Below are 21,955 nucleotides of genomic sequence, written 5' to 3'. Positions count from 1 at the left end.
CCATGATAGTGACTCAACACAGGCTTAATCACTTTAGAGTTTATTCTTATATGTAGGCATCCAGGGCTGCTATGGTGGCTACACAAAGTGATCAGGGAGCCAGCTTCCTTCAAACTGTGTGCCTGGCAATCTTTCACATTGTTATATCTTCAAAGTCATACAATGACTATAAAAGCACCAGCCATACATCCTTTTCAGGTAAGAAATGGGGAAGATCAGGGGCCAGAAAGAGCTTCACCTAAACTTCATCCAAATACTCCATCCAAAACTTCCACTTAAATTTCATTGGCCATTCCTATCTGCAAGAAGAGACACGTTTGAGCACATTGCTACCCCTAATGATGGAGGTTCTCTTAGTAAGGAAGAAAGAAATAATAGATTTAGGTAGGCAGCTAGCAGGCTGTACCTAAACACACACACAAACAGTTTTAGGGTTTTTGTTTTGCTATTGGTAGATGTCATCATTTTCTGAAAATTGGTTCAGAGTACATCTATACCTTTGCATATAGCTTTCCCCCACTTAATCACATTTCATGGAAATCTCTCCAAGTCCATTAATATAGATCTAACATATATTTAAATGGCTACACAATTCCCCATGTATAAGCACACTGTAATTTATTCATTCATTCCTCTAATGATGGGCTTCACTTGGTTTTCAGTGTTTCGCCAACTACAAACAATGCAGCAATAAACACCTCTGTACATGCATTTTTTTTGTATTGGTGCTTTTATTTCTATAGAGTAGATTCCCAGCAGTGGGATTGCTAGGTTGAAGGGCAAATGTATTAAAATTTTATAGTCTTTGCCTGATTGCCAAAAGGTTTGTAGCAACTCATACTGCACCCAGCAATATATGAGTACCTATTTCCTCCTCATTCTTACCAATAGTAGATGTTTTCCCTCTTAATTTTTACCAATCTAAAGGGTATAAAGTGATATTATGTTATTACCTTAATTTTCATTTCCCTGATTGATAGTCATATTGAGCATCTTTTAAATCTACTTATTGGACAGGCATGGTAGCTTATGCCTGTAATCCTCACACTTTGGGAGGCCAGGGAGGGTGGATCGCTTGAGCTCAGGAGTTCAAGACCAGTCTGGGCAACATGATGAAACCCCATCTCTACCAAAAGTACAAAAATTAGCTGGGCATGGTAGCCCACGCCTGTGGTCCCAACTACTTGGGAGGCTGAGGTGGGAGGATCACTGAAGCCCAGGGAAGTGAGGCTGCAGTGAGCCATGATCGTGCCACTGCACTCCAGTCTGGGCAACAGAGGGAGACCTAGTCTCAAATAAATAAATAAATATTGGACACTTAGAATTTCTCTTCTGTGAATTACATTTCATTTAAGTCATCTATTTCTACTAGTTTTGTCTTTTCTAATCAATTTCTGAGAGTTTTTGTGTATTATGAATATTAATCATCAATTCATACAGTATAATTAGCATTCTAGCATACTACATAAAAACTTTATTGGCTGTTCTTTGCCTACAGAATAAAGTCCAGGTTTTTTAACAAAACGAAGTATGTTGTCTGGGCAGGAGATGGTGTTCAGATGCCTTTGATAGGGACAGTTAGGCAACTCCTTTCTCCCCATGTGTCCGTTTACATACATCGATTTACACAGAGATTAAATAGTATGGTCTATGAGGAAAAGGTCTGAACCTTGTTTTGGTTGGATTTCAGTCATCTGATGGACTGGGGTGGCCCTGAGGGAGGCATGATTAAAGTGGTGGTGGTGTGGGGGGTGCTGAAAAGTAGGTCATCACAGAGCAGAAGGGATCTGGCCCCTTGGATCCAACCCAGCATTTGAGCCAGAATGTCCAAGAGCAGTGTCATTCTGGGTTCACTGTGGAAGCCAATACTGGAACTTGTCTCACCTAGCTGCTTTGGCAGCCTGTGTGGGTCCTGAGAGAAAATGGGTGTCTTAGTGTGTTTGGGCTGCTGTTATAACAAAATACCACAGACTGGGTAATTTATAAACAATACACTTTATAAACAATAGACATTTATTTCTTACAGACTGGGTAATTTACCACAGACTGGGTAATTTATAAAACTGGGTAATTTATAAACAATAGACATTTATTTCTTCCAGTCTAGAGGCTAGGAAGTCCAAGGGCAAGATGCCAGCAGATTTAGAGAGCTTGCTCTTTGCTTCCAAGATGTCACCTTCTTGCTGTGTGTTCACAAAGCAGAACGTACAAATGCTATGTTCTCACATGATGGAAAGGCAAACAGGGCCAGGTAGCTCTCTGAAGCCTCTTTTATGTATGTATGTATGTATTTATTTATTTATTTTTAACACTGTCTCACTCTGTCACCCAGGCTGGAGTGCAATGGCACGATCTTGGTTCACTGCAACCTCTGTCTCACAGGTTCAAGCGATTCTTGTGCCTCAGCCTCTCAAGTAGCTGGGATTACAGGCGCCCACCACCATGCCCGGCTAATTTTTGTAACGTTAGTGGTGACGGGGTTTCACCATGTTGGCCAGGCTGGTCTCAAACTCCTGACCTCAGGTGATCCACCTGCCTTGGCCTCCCAAAGTGCTAGGATTACAGACGTGAGCCACCTCGCCCAGCCTGAAGCCTCTTTTATAAGGACATTAGTGTCATTCACAAGGGCAGAGCCCTCATAACTCAGGCCCCACCTCTTAATACTCTTGCATTGAGGATTAAGTTTCAACATGGATTTTGGAGAGACACAAACATTCCAACCATTGCAGGGGCTTGTGTGGAGGTTTAAAGAGCTGTTACTTTGGAGCCAAGCAGGCTTGCCATGGAACCCTTAATTGACCTGTAGCCAATCAGAGCATTTTCCTTCACACTTGACTAGAGCAGTGGCAATAAAGTCTGGTCTTCAGATGCAGGAGCGATGCTCCAGTTTCAACATTATGAACCTAATTGTCTAGGTATTCATGCCAATAACAGGAAAAATGTTCCAACCTTGTGTTGGTACCCTGTTAAATCATTAAGACTTGGAACTGCAGAATTGCAGCCTGGCTAGACATGGTAGCAAGTGGTAATCTAGGTGGGTTCATGAAAACATAAAAGTACTCCACAAAGAGTCCCCTAAGTATTTGGTAGAAAAGATTCTGAAAATAACTTTGATTTCCTGCATGGATCTTGACTTCTTTTAGTTAAGCCAGTGAGACTCAAGAGTTTGTGAGAGCTGGGTATTGACGCTAATGGGATCACCACTATACACACTGATGAAGGCCAAAACCAGCAGCTTCCATTCTCACTGTGAACATAATGGACCTTGCTCACCTCTCCAGCCTTATCTCCTGCAATTTTCTCTGTTCTGAATATGTTGAGCCAGTAATAAATTCCTCCAGCCAGTAATACATTTTTTGTCTACTGTAACTTTGCGTATGCTATTCTGTCTTCCTGAAACACTCAATCTCTCAGCTGCATTATTTATTGGCTAACGCTTTTGAATCACGGCCTAATTCAGGAAGTCCTCCTTGATTCCTCCAGTTGGGGCTTCAGGTCTCTCCTAAAGTTCCCATCACATTCCTTGTGCCCCCAAATGCCACCCCTTCTATCAGACTGTGCACTAGTTTCCTCAGCACTGAGTGCAGTGTTTGACACGTAACAAACACTCAATCATGTTTTTTGTTGTTGTTGCTGTTTGTTTTTTGTTTTGTTTTGTTTGAGACAGAGTCTCGCTCTGTCGCCCAGGCTGGAGTACAGTGGCGCGATCTCGGCTCACTGCAAGCTCCGCCTCCCGGGTTCACGCCATTCTCCTGCCTCAGCCTCCCAAGTAGCTGGGACTACAGGCACCCGCCACCACGCCTGGCTTTTTTTTTTTTTTTTTGCATTTTTAGTAGAGACGGGGTTTCTCCGTGTTAGCCAGGATGGTCTCGATCTCCTGACCTCGTGATCTGCCCACTTCGGCCTCCCAAAGTGCTGGGATTACAGGCATGAGACACCGCACCTGGCCAGCAGTATTATTCTTAATGGAGAACAAAATAAAAACAGTCAAAATGTTGAACAATAGAGAATCGGTAAATAACTTATGATTCACCAGTATAATGGATATTATGCAGCCATTAAAATCTATGTTTTTCTGATAATTTTAGCATTATGGGAAATTTTTCATGTCATAAAACTGAGTGAAAAAATATAAAAAACTATGGACAGATTATCTACATTTTATGACTGCAAACCCCTAGATATTATCAGTGGTGGAATTATAAGCAGTTCTTTTTTTTTTATCATTTTCTTTATTTTCTAAATTTCCTACAAGTATGTATAATTTTATCTTTAGAAAACGTTGTTTTGTTTTGTTTTTGAAATGGAATCTTGCTCTATCGCCCAGGCTGGGGAGCAGTGGCCCAATCTCAGCTTACTGCAACCTCCACTTCTTGCGTTCAAATGATTCTCCTGCTTCAGCCTCCCAAGTAGCTGGGATTACAGGCGCCCACCACCATGGCCTGGCAATTTTAGTATTTTTAGTAGAGACAGGGTTTCACCATGTTGGCCAGGCTGGTCTTGAACTGCTGACCTCAGGTGATCTGCCCGCCTCGGCCTCCTAAAGTGCTGTGATTATAGGCATGAGCCACGGTGCCTGGCCAGAAAAGGTTTTAATTTTTAATGCAAATAAATTGATAGGACAAGGTAGTTTATGCTCAAAGCATAAACTTTGCTCAAAGCAAGACAAAGAAGTGACAGTAAACTCACATTAATGCAGAATGATTGGGAATTGCACCCCTCTTTTGTTTTCATGCTGTATGGCTATAGCCTTCTTCTCTACAATCTCTGCAGTTTTTGACAGGGAGGTGCATAAGAGAGAATTGGAGAATGACACTACCATTTCTTTTTTGTTGTATTCAAGTGTTTCATGCAAAGTTTGTGGGTGGAGCAACTTGGAGGACACAGTGGTCACATCCTATTACCTATATCCCATGAATCTTTTCTTTCCTTGGTTATCCTAAAATAATGCTTGATGAAGAAAAGGCAGGGAACAGCAAAGGAGTGCTGGCTATAGCATCACGAGCCCTGAGAGGGTTTGCCAGGCAAGCGGAAAAAGCCCCTTTCACCATCAAGTGGTGATCATCCTCGTGGTCCTGAGTCCTTAGTGACCATTCAGGAACATCTGGCCTGCCCCAGGCACAATAAGGTTAACAGTGTCTCAGTCCCTTTAACCTGGTGGAGGGATGAGACTGAGATAAGGATTGAATGATGAAAGAAAAAGCAGGCGGGCTAGGCACAGAGGTTCCCGCCTATAATCCCAGCACTTTGGGAGGCCGAGGTGGGCGGATCACCTGAGGTCAAGAGTTCAAGACCAGCCTGACCAACATGGTGAAACCTTGTCTCTACTAAAAATACAAAAATTAGCTGAGTGTGGTGGTGTACGCTTGTAGTCCCAGCTACTTGGGAGGCTGAGGTGGGAGAATCGCTTGAACCCGGGAGGTGGATGTTGCAGTGAGCCAAAATCACACCACTGCACTCTAGCCTGGGTGACAGAGTGAGACTCTGTCTCAAAAAAGAAAAGAAAAGAAAAGAAAAAGCAGGTGCACATGTCTGCCAAAATATGGATAAGAATGCCTAGGAAATCATCCCAGTTAGTATGTATGCTTCAAGCAGATGATCAATGAACATCTGACATGCAAAAACTAGCTTCCATTTGTGTCACATTCCCCCCAGTTCATCAAGGGATTTTACATTTATGATTTTATTTGATCCTAACCACAACCCTTTGAGAGAGGCCCCAGTCTTCCCATTTTACAGATGAGATCATCAAGGCTCAACAAGATCAAAGGTTTCGCCCAAGGTCTCTCTCAGTTAATAGCAGCTGGAGCAGAAACCCAGACTTCTGGTTCCTCCGATTCTTTCTTGTTTGACACATTTAAGCCCTGACAGAAACATTCTCATACAAGAATACTCACAAATAATACTGAAATGTGAAAAGAAAAATGAAAATCTGTCTATCTACTGGAAGTTTTATTCATGTGATCTTAGCTACTATTTCTCCTTTTGAAATTTCATTTCTCAGCTCTTATCATGAATGCCAAGAAGAAACACAACAGACAGGCCCAAGGCACTACCTCTGGGCCTTAGTCAGATTTCATTCTCAATCCAACCCTGTGAAGTGAGTGACTGTCCCCATTTTATAACTAAGGACCCTGCAGGATCAGAGAGATCAAGCAACTTACTCAAGGAGATGTGACTAGTAAGTGGCCCAGGCAGGACTTTTACCTGGATCCTTTTGGCCACAGAACTCAGGCACTTTCCAAGGTACTACAAAGCCTCCTCAGGCAGGAGGTGCTCAATAAACATCCTTGGCTTGCTCTAATCCATCAAAGGAGATTTGACCAACTTGGATGTTTAAGAGCCGTACCACCAGAGCAGATCAGGTTAGTACACACAGAGATGCATTTGCAGGTCATGCGTGAGACAGAAGACAGCTCACCTTCATCAGTCAAGCAGATTTGAACTCCCCCTTTCTAGAAAACCTTCCTGCTTGCTGGAATCTGCTTAGCTTTAGAACACTCTAGTTACCTCTCCCCTTTCCTAGCTTACCCTCCAAATGATCTTCCCTTGAGACATTTACTGAGCAGTCATAAAAGTATTTTCAGTCCATCCACATGACAATTGCTTAGGTGTTTGCAGGAGAGGAACCCATCTCAGGTTTTTGATCCACAGGAGGCAGGGTCCTGAGATGTCTCAGTCACTGCAGACAAGGCCCAAAGAAGCCCCGAATCCTCTGCACCCACCTCCCTCTCACCAAAAACCCTTTTCAGGGGAAGAGTGGAATCATCTTACACTAGAAGAACTTAATATCTCAAATGAAACAGCAGCCAAGTTTCTCTTCTCCAGGAGAAAAGAGATTTCCAGCCTCTGAGTTAAAAAAAAAAAAAAAAGTCATTTTTTGGAGTTTCCTCTTTCCAATCCCTTTTACAACAGCTCTCTGAACTTTCAACTAGACTCACTGTCTTTTCTCATACTCACACCCTTCGTCCCATGTCCAGCCTCACTGTCTTCCTGTCTTCAGCCCTACTATTGGTGGTCTGGGCCCTGGCTGAGCACCACAACCTATACAGATCATGCTCAAGGCAGGAAGTCAAGGCTTCACTCTGTCACTACATTTCTTGCTGCTTAGCATTTGTGTATTTTCGACATATGTTTTTCCAGTCTCCCATTAAATTAGAATCACAGAATGTTAGGAATGGAAAGAACTTAAGAGCCCTTTAGTTCATGGAGCAGCTCCACAGCCTGTTCCCAAACACCTCTAGGGGCTTTGGCATTTGACCCAGAACTCCCCTCACATTACAGCAGCAGTTCCCAGCGGGTAGGAGCTTTCCCTTGTACTTCTGCCTCGTTGCCTCCACAACTGACGCAAGGATCTCCAAAATCAGCGTTCAGTGTCGTTGACAAGGGGAGCAGAATTTTCTAGCTCCAAGCACCGTCAAAGGTCCTCTTTGTTTTGCCAACAGTCCTGCAGGTACAGGCATAGCTGCTTTGCCCCACTTTGGTGGTGCTGAGGAATGGCAGGCATGACTACTCTAAGGCTGAGGTCAAGCCACCCATCCTGCCTCTGATCCCTGTCCCCCATGCCACCACCCCAGCCTGCTGTCCTCTCTACCCTAGACTAAGCTGTCTCTATTCTGTGAGCATGAGAGGACGAACTGTAGTATAGGATAGTGTAGTGTAAAGACTCTTCTATATCCCTTCCTGGGCAAGTCTTGCCCCCACATGTTCCAGCCTGGGAATCTCAGCACGGCATTTGTGTTCACTGCTGGCTTGGGTTGGGAACCGTAATCACACCCTGATGAGGATTAATAAGCTTCCTGGGCCTGTTGGGTGACTGTGCCTCAGAAACTGTCCAATCCAGAGCTGGGTCTATCCCCATAGCACAGCATGCTTTGCTATGAGTCAGAGCTTTGCAAATGCTGAAATTACCACCACCATGTTCCTAGGGATGACACATACTCCCAAATGCCATCACTATATGTTTTCTTCCACAGTAAGCCTTATAGCTGGTCTGCAGATTGGCTTAAATTTTGGTTAAGTTTCTTTTTGTCTCAGTTCTCAATTATTCCTGCTAGGGGAAGCAGTGGTCATTTGGATAATCCAAAAGGATGGATTATCTAAAAATAATTTGAATTTATCTCTGGAATGTGTTAGGTGATTTATTTGTTTTAAGCACAGCAGTTACCTTTCTAATGATACTTAATCAGGGTAATGTGAAAGAAATAGCATTCCATCACCACAGATGAGTTAGATAGGCAGTTCTGGAGGTTGGGGAGAGAGGAGCAAGTGAGGCAGGGTTATGAAACAATGTGCTCAACATCCACACTGGCCAGAGATACCTACACTCAGTCCCTACATGTATAGAGGATTACACAGGCTCTGTGATTTTGCTCCCAGGGGTACATTCACACATCTTGCCATCTTCCCATTGGCTAGAGAGGTCTTCCATCCTGAGAATGAGAGAGGGCAAATCAGGCGGACAATGAAGTGCCTTCTGTGTCCAGAAAGTTGAGAGTTGTCCTTAAAGTAAAAAAAGGGTGGGATTTAATGTTCCTTTTCCAACAAGTATGGGAAGTCCCCCTTGAGAGATAGTGTAGGTTTTTGGGAGCCCATGGATGGCCAGCTCCCTGTTGCCCTCGCTAGGATCTTAGAACTCCTTTCTCTGGGTATCAGGACACAAGAAGACTCCAGTGAGCAGAGAATGGGACAGCGACAGTGTGAAATATATAGATTTTAGACCAGAAGAAAAGGATTGCCTCTTGTTGGCTATGGGATCTTGGGCAAATTACTGAATTGCTCTGACCCTTACTGCACCTGTCTGAAAAAACGTAAACAACAACAACAGTAAGAGTAGCTACCATACAGATGAGTGGTTGCTATGATCTGAATGTTTGTGTCCCCGCAAAATTCCTATGTTGAAATTCTAACCCCTAAGGTGATGATATTAGGAGGTAGAACGTTTGGGGAGGTGATTGGGTCATGAGAACAGCACCTTTATGAATACAATCAGTGCCCTTACACAATAGGTCCAAGGGAGCTTGTTCATCCCATCCACCATGTGAGGGTACAACTAGAAAGTGCCATTTATGAACCAGAAAGCACTCACCAGACACTGAGTCTGCCAGTGTCTTGATCTTGGACTTCTCAGACTTCAGAACAGTGAGAAATACATTTCTGCTATTTATAAGCTAACCAGCCTCTGGTATTTTGTTATATCAGCACAAATGGACTAAGATAGTGGCAGCTAAATAATATTTGTGAAAGTATTTTGGAAGCTCTAATGTCCTGTTCAATTGTTAGTTATTACCATAACCTGTGACTGGCCCTATAAAACCCAATCACAGTCCTGAAAATGGAACTCAAAGGGCACGCCCTCCCTAAGGTGAAGGCAGCGTTTAAAGGACTGTATGTTCTCAGCACCTAAGGGGTATATTCAGGTGTGTACTTAATCATTACTGTTCTGATTCTGACGAAGATAAAGATAGCACAAGAACCCAGAGGAAGACTGACTGCCTACCTGCATGGAGTCCTTTCTCATTTTCTTAACATTTGGTTGAATTTGTTAATGATTCTAGATCACAGCCTCTTCTGATATTGGCCTCTTCAGAAATGCTTGGCAGTGGAATTGCCATCTACCTTGAATGCCAGGTTGGAATCTGCCCAGACTCTCAATAAGAGAGCATTTCCAAACACTCTGCCCAGGCTCCCTTATCTAAGATCCTCTCTTCAAAAAGTGGGTAGAAGGTGGGGAGATGGGGGAGGCAGGGAGTGGGGAAGGGTAGTGGTGGGGCGTTTGCCACTGCTGAACTTCAACTTTCCCGCTTGACTATCTTCTTCTCCCACAGAGAAGAAAGAAAGAATTGCGACTGAAGTTTCAAGATACCCTAAGTTTTCCTTCTCTAGTCTGTAGCCTCATTCTTGTCTCTCAGTTTGCCCCCTTCTTTCTTTTCACCATTGCTCACCTCACACCCTTGGCTTTCCTGTTTCTGGTTTTTTTTTGTTTTGTTTTGTTTTTGTCCTTAGATCTTAAACCACCGGGCCTCTGGATCAAATGGCAGACTCCTTTAGAGGAAAATGGGATATTTGTTCTGGGACCAGAGAGGTAACCTGCAGGCTCTAATAGTTGCTGAGGAAAAGGAGCAACATGTTCACCTGGATGATTCCAAATGGCCTACTCTGGTTTAAGGTTAGGTATGGTTATTCCAAAAGTCTTCACAGACTTCTGTTCCTAACCCATTCAAACCCAAAAGAACTCTAATTCTACATGTAGCCATCAGCTATGTCTTAGTCTATTGGGCTGTTATAACGAACTGTCATAGTCCGAGTGGCTTATAAATAACAGAAATTTATTTCTCACCCTTCTGGGAAGTCCAAGGTCACGACATGTGGGAGAATCAGTGTCTGGTGAGGGCCTGCTTCCTGGTTCATAGATGGCCATGCTTACATGGCAGAGGGCCAAGGGATCTCTCAGGGTCTCTCTTCTAAGGGCACTAATCCCATCAGTGAGGTCGCTACCATCATGACCTAAAAATCTCCCAAAGACCCCACCTCCTAATACTATCACACTGGGGATTAGGTTTCACCATATGAATGTTCTGGGGGACACAAACATTCAGACCGTATCAAGCTGCAGTTAGTTCTTTACCTCAGGATCTTTAATTATCCTTCAATTACCCATCTGCCACCTCCCACACCTTCAACTGCTTCCTACTTTTCATTGTGATTAAGTTTCAAATTGTCTCCAGTGGACATAGTATTTCTAAAAATAGAATTCTTAAGCAATAAGGATGTAGTAAATCAGGAATCTTCAGAAGGTGCATATTCTGTCTGAGGTCAGGTTCTCTAGAGGCAGAGTCTAATGCAGGGATCATTGTGCAGGTGACTTTGAGGAGGAGTGCTCTAGAAGAAACCTGAAAGGTTTCTACGGCTTTAACACTCATCTTAAATAACTGTCCTAGTCACCCTCTAACACTCGCCCTATCTTTTTTTTTTTTTTTTTGTCCAAATCTTGCTCTGTTGCCCAGGCTGGAGTGCAATGGCACGATCTTGGCTCACTGTAACCTCCGGCTCCCGGGTTCAAGCAATTCTCCTGCCCCAGCCTCCCGATTAGCTGGGATTACAGGGGTGCACCACCACGCTCGGCTAATTTTTGTATTTTTAGTAGAGACAGGGTTTCACCATGTTGGTCAGGCTGATCTCGAACTCCTGGCCTCGTGATCCACCTGCCTCAGCCTCCCAAAGTGCTGGGATGATAGGCGTGGGCCACCACGCCCGGCCCGCTCACCCTATCTTATAGCACTTATCGCTGTAAGGTTTGCTCATTTATCTGTTTACTTACCTTTTTCCCATCTTCCTGCTACTAGAGTAAAAGCTCCATGACAGTGTGAGCTTACCTGGGTTTTTGTTTTGTTTTTATTTGGGTTTGTCCTTGTTGTTGTTTTACTGCTTTATCCAGTGCCTGGAGCATAGAAGACACTCAGTAGATAGTTGTTTAATAAGATAATGAATGAGTACATAGTTTAAAATAATGTCTACTACAACTGTGTAATACAATGGAAAAATAACCAAAATCTACACTTAAGTGAAAAGATCATGATGTAAAATGTCATGTGTTACATAATTAGATCTGTGTTGAGAGAACTTCTGTTCCTCGCCACGATGAAATAATAGACTCCAGGGATTTACTTTTTTTCTTTTTTTTTTTTGAGATGGATGAAGTTTCGCTCTTCTTGCCCAGGCTGGAGTATGATGGCGCCATCTCGGCTCACTGCAACCTCTGCCTCCTAGGTTCAAGCAATTCTCCCGCCTCAGCCTCCCTAGTAACTGGGATTACAGGTGCTCACCACCACGCCCAGCTAATTTTTTGTATTTTTAGTAGAGACGAGGTTTCACCATGTTGGCCAGGCTGGTCTCAAACTCCTGACCTCAGGTGATCCACCCGCCTTGGCCTCCCAAAGTATTGGGATTACAGGCGTGAGCCACAGCACCCAGCCAGGGATTTACTTTCTTACCTGAAACTACTAAAAATCTGAACAAACTATACGACACAATGGTTTCAGGATTTGGTTAGTTAGCACAGGACTGTGTCCCTGAAAGAAGGGAGGGGAAAACCAAGGTCAGTCCTATGATTGCTTCAGTTTAACTGGCTACAGGCAGTTTCCTGGCTGCAGTGTGGGGAAGAGGAACCCAAGCACAGCCTCGTGCTCTCACTGAGTTGAGAGACTGAAGTTTAGGAATGCTGAGATGGCGAGAATTTGAGAGGCAACATATCAGGGAGGAGGAACTTGCCCTGCAAGAGAGCTCCAGAGATCTGCAGGTTGATAATTTGACTGGGTACTGATCTGTGCATGTAGGAGAGAAAACAACATGAAACTGTGTAAAACAAACATACATGCAATAGAAAGCAAGAACATCGGGCCGGGTGCGGTGGCTCGCACCTGTAATCCCAGCACTTTGGGGGGCGAAGTGGGCAGATCATGAGATCAGGAGTTTGAGACAAGCATGGCCGATATGGTGAAACCTCGTCTCTACTAAAAATACAAAAATTAGCCAGGCGTGTTGCCATGCGCCTGTAGTCCCAGCTACTCAGGAGGCTGAGGCAAGAGAATCGCTTGAACCTGGGAGGCGGAGGTTGTAGTGGGCCGAGATCGCGCCACTGACTCCAGCCTGGGCGACAGTGACTCCGTCTCAGAAAAAAAAAAAAAGAAAGAAAGAAAGAAAGCAAGAACACCCCAAATTCCTGAAGGTCACAGAATTCAGTTCCCATTAGGCAGAGTGGAAAGACCTCATCACACACAGAGCATTAAGTAGAGTCCACAGAAGGGTATAGTCATGGTGGTGGGGCTAAATAAGCCCTAGACTACCTGTTGCTCTGGACCCACCCTAACAAAGCTTAAAAGCAAGCCTTGAAGGGATCAGATTAAATCTAAGTAACTTAACTGAACAAAGTAGAGCATTATTTAAAGGATTACAACAAAATCTAGTATCCAACAAGGTAAAATTCACAATATCCAGCAACCAGTTGAAGCTTGCCAAGCATGCATCACAATAGGAAAATAGTACCCATAACTAGGAGAAAAGTCAGTCAGTAAAAACAGACCCAGAAGTGGCAGAGATGATGAAATTAGCAGATAAGAACCTTAAAAACAACTACTATAAGCATGCTTCACATGCTGAGGAAGATAGAAAACCTGAGCCAGGTGTGGTGGCTCACGACTGTAATCCCAGCACGTTGGGAGGCAGAGGCGGGTGGATCACTTGAGGTCAGGAGGCAGAGGCGGGTGGATCACTTGAAGTCAGGAGTTCGGGACCAGACTGGCCAATACAGTGAAGTCCCGACTCTACTAAAAATACAAAAATTAGCTGGGCGTGGTGGCATGCACCTGTAATCCCAGCTACTTGGGAGGCTGAGGCATGAGAATTGCTTGAACCCGGGAGGCGGAGGTTGCAGTGAGCTGAGACAACACCACTGCACTCCAGCCTGAGTGATAGAGACTGTCTCAAAAAAGAAAATAAAAATAGATAGAAAACATGAGCACAATGAAAGGATAAACTGAAGATACAAAAAAGATCCAAATGAAACTCCTAGAGATGAAAAATACATTTGAAATGGAAAATATACTGCACGGGATTAAGAACAAATTGGACGATGCAAAAGAAAAGATCAATAAATTGAAAACATAGCAATAGAAACTGTCTAGAGAAAAACAACTAAAGAAACAAAAAATAGAGAGAGGTAAAGAGAGTGAGCTTCAGTTACCCGAGAGACAATATTAAGCAGTTTAACATGGAATTTGAGTCCCAAAAGAGGGGAATAAGAAAATTTTTTTGAAAAAATAATGGCTGAAATTTTCCCCAAATTGATGAAAACCATAAACTCATGCATACAAGAAGCTCAAAAATCTCCAAGCAGAGTAAATATAAAGAAAACTGGCCAGGCACAGTGTCTCACACCTGTAATCTCAGCACTTTAGGAGGCTGAGGCAAGAGGATCGCTTGAGCCCAGGAGTTTGAGACCAGCCTCAGCAACATAGTGAGACCTTGCCTTTACTTAAAAAAAAAAAAAAAAAATTAAGGCATGGTGGCACACACCTGTGGTCCCAGCTACTGGAAAGGCTGAGGTAGGAGGATTGCTTGGGCCCAGGAGGCAGAGGTTGCAGTGAACCGAGATTGTGCCACTCTAGTCTGGGTGACAGAGTGAGACTCTGTCTCAAAATAAAATCAAAAATCAACCTTGGACCTTCGTTTGTCACCCAGAAATTCAGTCAACGGGTCAGTCCATCAGACCAATAGCAGTAGTGAGCACCACTTGCGTAGAGAAAAAAGCCAGCCCGCCAGGATAAAATAGGAGGGTCCCGAGGCCTTAACTGTGCAGAAGTGCTTCCCACACAAAGGTTTCCTCACCTGTCAGTGTCTACCCCAACAAGCACCAGAGAACCATCATGAAAATGTACAGTGAATGTGAGGGAGGGCCAATCACATTAACATTAGCAGGACTGTACCTTGAAACCGTTAACCCTGGGAGAAAGAATGGTTGAACAGTAAGCTTTCTGCATTGTTGAGATGAAGCCAGCAACAGTGGGCAAGAAGGTTGTAGCAGGAAGAAGGAAGTATTCTCTGGAGACCAACTCTCCTGTTTCAGTTTTGTCCCTGGGGCTAGTCCTGCTGAGTCCTGTAAGGTAGTAGTGTGGTGGTTCTTAATCTTTTTTTTTTTTTTCTTTTCGTGTTGGAGGCACATCTTTGACTATTAGAATTTGGTGTAGCAGATTTGAAAAAATATGTATTGTAAAACTCAAAATGATACCAAAGTAAGCAGTAATTTCACCTGCAGTCATTGCCAAAATATTAAGTTCTCACAGCATTTATAGCAGTCATAGAGGCAGCACCAGTTTTCAGTCCTTCTATAATACATCACCATCTAGAAACGGCCTGTTTATAGACCCCTAAAGCCACCTCTTACATACTCTAGAGACAAAGTTCTCATGTGTTCCAGTCAACGCAGGAGTTTTTTGTTAATTTGTTTAGGGTGGGGGTGGTGGGTGCCGGCTCCGTGTCATATTATTTCCTCCTCTATCTATCTAGAAGAAAGTTTACGTCACTCTCTGTACCCATAATGTGAACCCCTTGAGTCAGTAGTGAGTATTCTGACATACACTGAATCCTCAGTTGTAGCAAAAAGTGGTTTTTTTTTTTTTTGAGATGAAGTCCCACTCTTGTCACCCAGGCTGGAGTGCAGTGGCACAATCTCAGCTCACTGCAACCTCCGCCTCCCGGGTTCAAGTGATTCTCCTGCTTCAACCTCCCAGGTAGCTGGGATTACAGGTGGCCTGCCACCATGCCCAGCTAATTTTTGTATTTTTAGTAGAGATGGGGAGACGGGGTTTCACCGTGTTGGCCAGGCTGGTCTCAAACTCCTGACCTCAGATGATCTACCCTCCTCAGCCTCCCAAAGTGCTAAGATTACAGGCGTGAGCCACTGCGCCCGGCCCTCAAAAGGTGATCTTTAGTATTTTTAGTAGAGACAGGGTTTAACCGTGTTAGCCAGGATGGTCTCGATCTCCTGATCTTGTGATCTGCCCATCTCGGCCTTCCAAAGTGTTCGAATTACAGGCGTGAGCCACTGCACCCAGCCGCATTGGCCAATATTTGACAGTGCCCTGTGAAAGGATTGGCAGGAGAAGAAAATAAATAGGAAACAGTTTTCCAGCCACAAGAAATTCAACTCAATTCAATCAAGGCTGACTAAACACCTGCTGCGTCTAAGTCCTTGAGCCAGGGTGGGCTTCTGTCCCTAGCAGAGGCTCTTCAGCCTGGAGGCGCACCGCTGGGCTGGGGCAGGACCAGTTAAAAGTGAGGAAACCATACACGTACGTCAGAGATATGTTTTCTCTCTTTTCCCTTTGGGAAGATGTTCTTGGGAGTTCTTTGCCAGGAAGTTGGTCACTTCCTGCCCAAATGATGAGGTTTCCAAAAGGTATAAATAGATTCGCTTGCCACATAGAATTGGCTGAAGATGCCTCCACATGCCAGAAGGAAGCCTTGGGAGGGTTCTTTCCAGTATCAGGGAGCTCAGAGACAGGAGGCAGCAGCTGCCAGAGAAGCAGCACCAGCACCAGCCGGGCCCAGTGGGCTTCAGGGCTGAGGGCAAAAGGGCCTGGAAAAGTAACAAGTCTGTTGCGGAAAGTGCCGGGACTAACGTGCTGTGAGTATGGTGAAGCATATGAGAGAAAAGAGCATAGTAAATGATGAATAAGTATAAGAAATGCGGCCGGGCGCAGTGACTCATGCCTATAGGCCCAGCACTTTGGGAGGCCGAGTCGGGCAGATCATCTGAGGTCAGGAGTTCGAGACCAGCCTGGCCAACATGGTGGAACTCCGTCTCTACGAAAAATGCAAAAATTAGCTGGGCATGGTGGCACACACCTATAATCCCAGCTACTCTGGAGGCTGAGGCTGGAGAATTGCTTGAACTTGGGAGGCGGAGGTTCCAGTGAGCTGAGATCATGCCACTGCACGCCAGCTGAGGCAACAGAGACTCCGTCTCAAAAAAAAAAATAAGTAAGAAATGCGTTTGTAAGGATCTGCAGAAGGAACAAAGAAGACTACTAGAAACGTCAGTACCTGCTCAGTGAGTCATGCAGGGTGAACCACATACAGGAAGTGGTCAGAGGGTGCAAGAAGGGGAAGAACATGATAACTTATAGGGCCAAAGGCTGTGAGACTCACCTGGTTGTGCTGAAGAATTCTCCATGTAGGCATTGGTGTTACATTCAAATTTGTGTTGCACATATATTGTTTTTGTGTAACTTTAAGTGCGTACTAAGTTCTATTGGTACTTTATCCATGGGAGTAATTAAATTATCAAACACATCCTTTTTTGCTAATGATATTGCTCTGCCAAGGTAAAAAGGACCCCTGCCTTGGGCCTCTGCTTTAGACCTTAATTATTCAAAGTGTGGCCCTTGTACCAGCAGCATCAACAGCACCTGGAAGCCTGGGAGAAATGCAGAATATCAGGCCCTACCCCATACCTACTTAATAAGATCCCAGGTGATTCACATGTGCATTAAAGTCAGAGAACTGTGCTTCCTCCAGCTGTGTCTCTCCTCACTGCAGGCACGGTCCTCAGGGCCAAGGAGACGTGGCCATCCAGCACCCCTTCCCTTCTAGATCATGCTCCAGGTAGCTGGGACACCAGAATACTCTGGACGTTGGCCCTCTCTGACCCTGCCCCCAGAGTTTTTGTGGCCCATCCCCTCAGGGATGGCCTCATTGCCACCATGAGATCTCTGGGCCTGAGAGGTGGCCTCGGGGCAGCTGTTGGCAGGACATGTGGACAGAGGTTGGACCACATTCTGGAGTATCCACAGGCTTGCATATGAGGTCCCTTGGACAGAGCCAGAAGCAGGAAAGGAAGCAGAGGAAGGAAGTCATCATGTCCTGTGCCACCACATTTCAGGGCAGGACTCCAAGTAATTCAAGAATCTACATTTGAAATTGTTCTTCCAGGTCATTCTAAAAGTATATTTGTTGGCTGGGTGCGTTGGTTCACACCTGTAATCCTATCACTCTGGGAGGCCAAGGTGGGCAGACCACCTGAAGTCAGGACTTCAAGAACAGCCTGGCCAACATCGTGAAACCCCGTTTCCATTAAAAGTACAAAAATTAGCTGGGCATGGTTGTGTCTGCCTGTCGTTCCAGCTACTTGAGAGGCTGAGGCAGGAGAATCGCTTGAACCCAGGAGGCGGAGGTTGCAGAGAGCCGAGATGGCACCACTGTACTCCAGCCTGGGTGACAGAGTGAGACTCCATCTCAAAAAAATAAATAAATAAATAATAAAGGTATATTTATCAAGCTAGGATAATAAAACACATTTTATTTAACAGTTTATTCTCAAGTGAGGAGCACCTCTGCCCAGCCACCCCACCATCTGGGAAGTGAGGAGCTCCTCTGCCCGGTCGCCAACCTGTCTGGGAAGTGAGGAGCGACTCTCCTTGGTCGCCACAACGTCTGGGAAGCGAGGAGTGTCTCTGCCTGGCCGCTCCATTGTCTGGGAAGAGAGGAGCGCCTCTGCCTGGCTGCCCCACCGTCTGGGAAGAGAGGAGCGCCTCTGCCCAGCGGCCGCCCCGTCTGAGAAGCAAGGAGCTCCTCTGCCCGGCCCGCCGCCCCGTCTGGGAAGTGAGGAGCGCCTCTGCCTGATCGCCCCACCATCGGGGAAGTGAAAAGCACCTCCCCCTGGCCTGCGCCTCCCGCCAGCCGCAGCACCATCTGGGAAGTGAGGAGAGCCTTTGCCCGGCTGCTGTGCAACCCTCCAAGTGTGAAGTGGCAGCCCTGTGTGTGATCTTTCTGCCCTCCCCAAGTTTGCATTTTCAATATTAAAGTTTACTTTTAAATTAGAAGTTTTAAATTGCAGAATTATATTTTTAGAAAAGTTTATTCTCTTGATTCATAACTTTGAAATATCTAGACGTATGGTACATGTCACGCCATTTCTGCTCTTTCCTGCACCTCCCAAATGTTTTAGTTGTAGCCAAAGTACACAAATCTAAGAAGATCCAAATGATCATCTTCACATTGATGGGTTCCTAGGCAGAGTAGGACTTTGGAAGACAGATGGGTTTGTCTACAGCCCACCTATCCAGTTTGTAATAAAAAGAAGAACATATACTTCATAACTTGAAAAGGGGTGTTACAAAGGAAAATGTGGATTCTAGAAGGGAGAGCAAAAACAAATCAAGAACCAATCATTATGCAATTTGACAAGTGCTACGACAGAGGTGTAAGTAGAATACGTGTTAGCCCAGAGGAGTCAGAGAGTACCTCAGCAGGGAAGTTTCCACAGCGAAAGCTGGATGAGAAGGGGTTTTTAGAAAGTGGCCATTTCGACCAGGTGCAGTGGCTCATGCCTGTAATCCCAGCCCTTTGGAAGGCCAAGGTGGGTGGATCCCCTGAAATCGGGAGTTTGAGACCAGCCTGACCAACATGGAGAAACCCCGTCTCTACTAAAAATACAAAATTAGCTAGGCATGGTGGTGCATGCCTGTAATCCCAGCTACTCGGGAGGCTGAGGTAGGAGAATTGCTTGAACCCGGGAGGCGGAGGTTGTGGTGAGCCAAGATTGTGCCACTGCACTCCAGCCTGGGCAACAAGAGCGAAACTCTGTCTCAAAAAAAAAAAAAAGTGGCCATTTCAATAGGAAAAAGGTTGGGAAGGACAACCTGTAGCTCAGGCTGGCTGGAGGACTGAATGTGTAGAGGGAGTGCTGAGGGCCAAGGCTTCAGAGGTGGGCAGTACCAAGCCGTGGAGGGTCTTTATTTAGGAGTTCAACATTTCCCAAACTGCTCAGCAGTCATCTTGGTGCCAAAAGAGTTTACTAGAATATTGCCAAAATTTTTCTTCTAAAATCTATTTAAACATATATGTAAAAAAAATGTTAAGTGGAACTACTGGATGTCCATGTGTGGAAAAAAAAATCTAGACACAGACTTTATACTCTTCCCAAAAATTAATTCAAAATGGATCATAGACCTAAATGTAAAACCTGAAACTATAAAACTCCTGGAAGATAACATAAGAGAAAAATATAGATGACATTTTAGGTATAACATCAAGGGCACAACCCATGAAATAAATAATTGATAAGCTAGACTTCAATAAAATTAAAAACTTCTGCTCTGCAAAAGACGTTGTCAAAAGAATGAGAATATAAGCCATTGACTAGAAGAAAATATTTGAAAAGAGACATCTGATAAAGGACCGTTATCCAAAATATTAAATAACTCTTAAAACAGCAATAAAAAGACAACTCTATTAAAAATAAGCAAAAGACCTGAATAGACACCTCATCAAAAAAAGATATACAGATGGCAAATAAGGATATGAAAAGATATTCAACATCATACATCATTAGGGAATTGCAGATTCAAACAACGAGACACCACTATGTACCTGATAGAATGGCCAAAATTCAAAACAATGACAACACCAAATGCTTGCAAGGATGTGGAGTAATAGGAAATCGCATTCATTACTGGTGGAAATGGAAAATGGTACAGCTACTTTGGAAGACAGTTTGGAGGTTTCTTAAACTTTAAACATACTTTTACCATACAATTCAGCAACTAAAGCCCTGGGTATGTATCCAAATGAACTGATAACTTATGTGTACACAAAAATTTGCACAAGTATGTCTACAGCAGTTTTATTCATAATTGCCCAAATTTGAAAGTAATCAAGACATCTTCAGTAGGTGAATGGATAAACTGTGGCATGTCCAGACAATGAAATATTATTCAGTGATGAAACGAAATGAGCTATCAAGCCATGAACAGACATGAAAGAACCTGAATGCATATTGCTAAGTGAAAGAGCAAATCTTAAAATATTATATACCATATGATCTCAACTATATGACATGATGGAAAAGGCAAAACTATGGAGGCTCTAAAAACATCAGTCATTGTCAGGGGGGAAGGGAGAGAAAACGATGTTTAGGTGGGAGCACAGAGGATTTTTAGGGCAGTAAAACTATTCCATATGATCCCGTAATGGTGAATGTATGTCATTACACATTTGTCCAAACCCATAGAGTGTACAATACCAAGAATAAACGTAAACTATGAACTTTGGGTGGTAATGATGGTGTCAGTGTAGTGGTATAGTGTCAGTATATTACTTGGGAGTGGGATGCTGACAGTGGAGAATGCTGTATGCTGCCCAAGAGAGGATAGAAGTGTATGAAAACTGTGTATTTTTTTTCCCAGCTTAACTGAAGTACACTTGACAAAAATTGTATGTATTTATTGTGTACAATGTGATGTTTTGAGGTACCTATACACTGTGAAATGACTACCACAATCAAGCTAATCAACATATGCGTATCTCACATAGCTACCTTTTGTGTGTTGAGAACCACTAAAGATGCACTTTCTTAGCAAATTTCAAATATACAATACAGTATTTTTAACTACAGTCACCATGCTATGCAATAGATTTCTAAAACATATCATCTTGCATAACCGAAACTTCCTACCCTTTGGCCAACATCTCCCCATTTTCCCCCAACCCCCCCAGCCCCTAGCAACTATCATTCTACTCTGCCTTTATGCATTCAACTTTGTTAGGTTCCATATATAAGTGAAGTCATGCAATATTTGTATTTCTGTATCTGACTTATTTCACTTAGCATCATGTCCTTCAGGTTTATCCATGTTGTGGTAAATGGCAGGCTCAAAAATATTCCATTGTATTGCATACATTTTGTATACACACACAATGGAATACACACCCCTGCCCGCCCCCCTACATTTTCCTTTTCCAGTCATCCATCTACAAACACTTTAGGCTGTTTCCATATCTTAGCTATTGTGAATAATGCTGCAATGAACATGAAAGTGCAGATATCTTTTTGAGACACTGATTTCATTTCCTTTGGATATATACCCAGAAATTGGATTGCTGGATCATATGGTAGTTCTATTTTTAATTTTTTGAGAAACCTCCGTACTGTTTTCCATAATGGCTATACCAATTTTCATTCCCACCAACAGTGTCCGGCGTTCCTTTTTCTCCACATCCTTACCAACACTTGTTATCTTTTGTCTTCTTTATAATAACCATTCTAACAGTTATGAGGTAATATCTCATTGTGGTTTTGATTTGCATTTCTCTGATAGTGATATTGAGCATCTTTTCATAAACCTGCTGGCCATTTGTATGTCTTCTTTTGAGAAATGTCTATTCAGGCCCCTTGCCCATCTTTCAGTTGGGTTTTTTTTTTTTTGGCTAACTGTACTTTTTGCTCAGTTTTACTGTGAATCTAAAACTGCTCTAAAGAATAAAATCTATGACCAAAAGATCTTGTGAATAAGTAAATGGAGGATAACAGACAAATCTCCCATGCAGAAGAATTTCAAATAATGTATATAGTTACTCCACCCCAAAGGATGGGGAGCATAAATCCCTGCTTCTTAAG

Source organism: Pan troglodytes, chromosome 1 (genome assembly GCF_028858775.2).
Source record: "Pan troglodytes isolate AG18354 chromosome 1, NHGRI_mPanTro3-v2.0_pri, whole genome shotgun sequence".
Classification (NCBI taxonomy): Eukaryota; Metazoa; Chordata; class Mammalia; order Primates; family Hominidae; genus Pan; species Pan troglodytes.
This window is presented reverse-complemented; position numbering follows the sequence as displayed.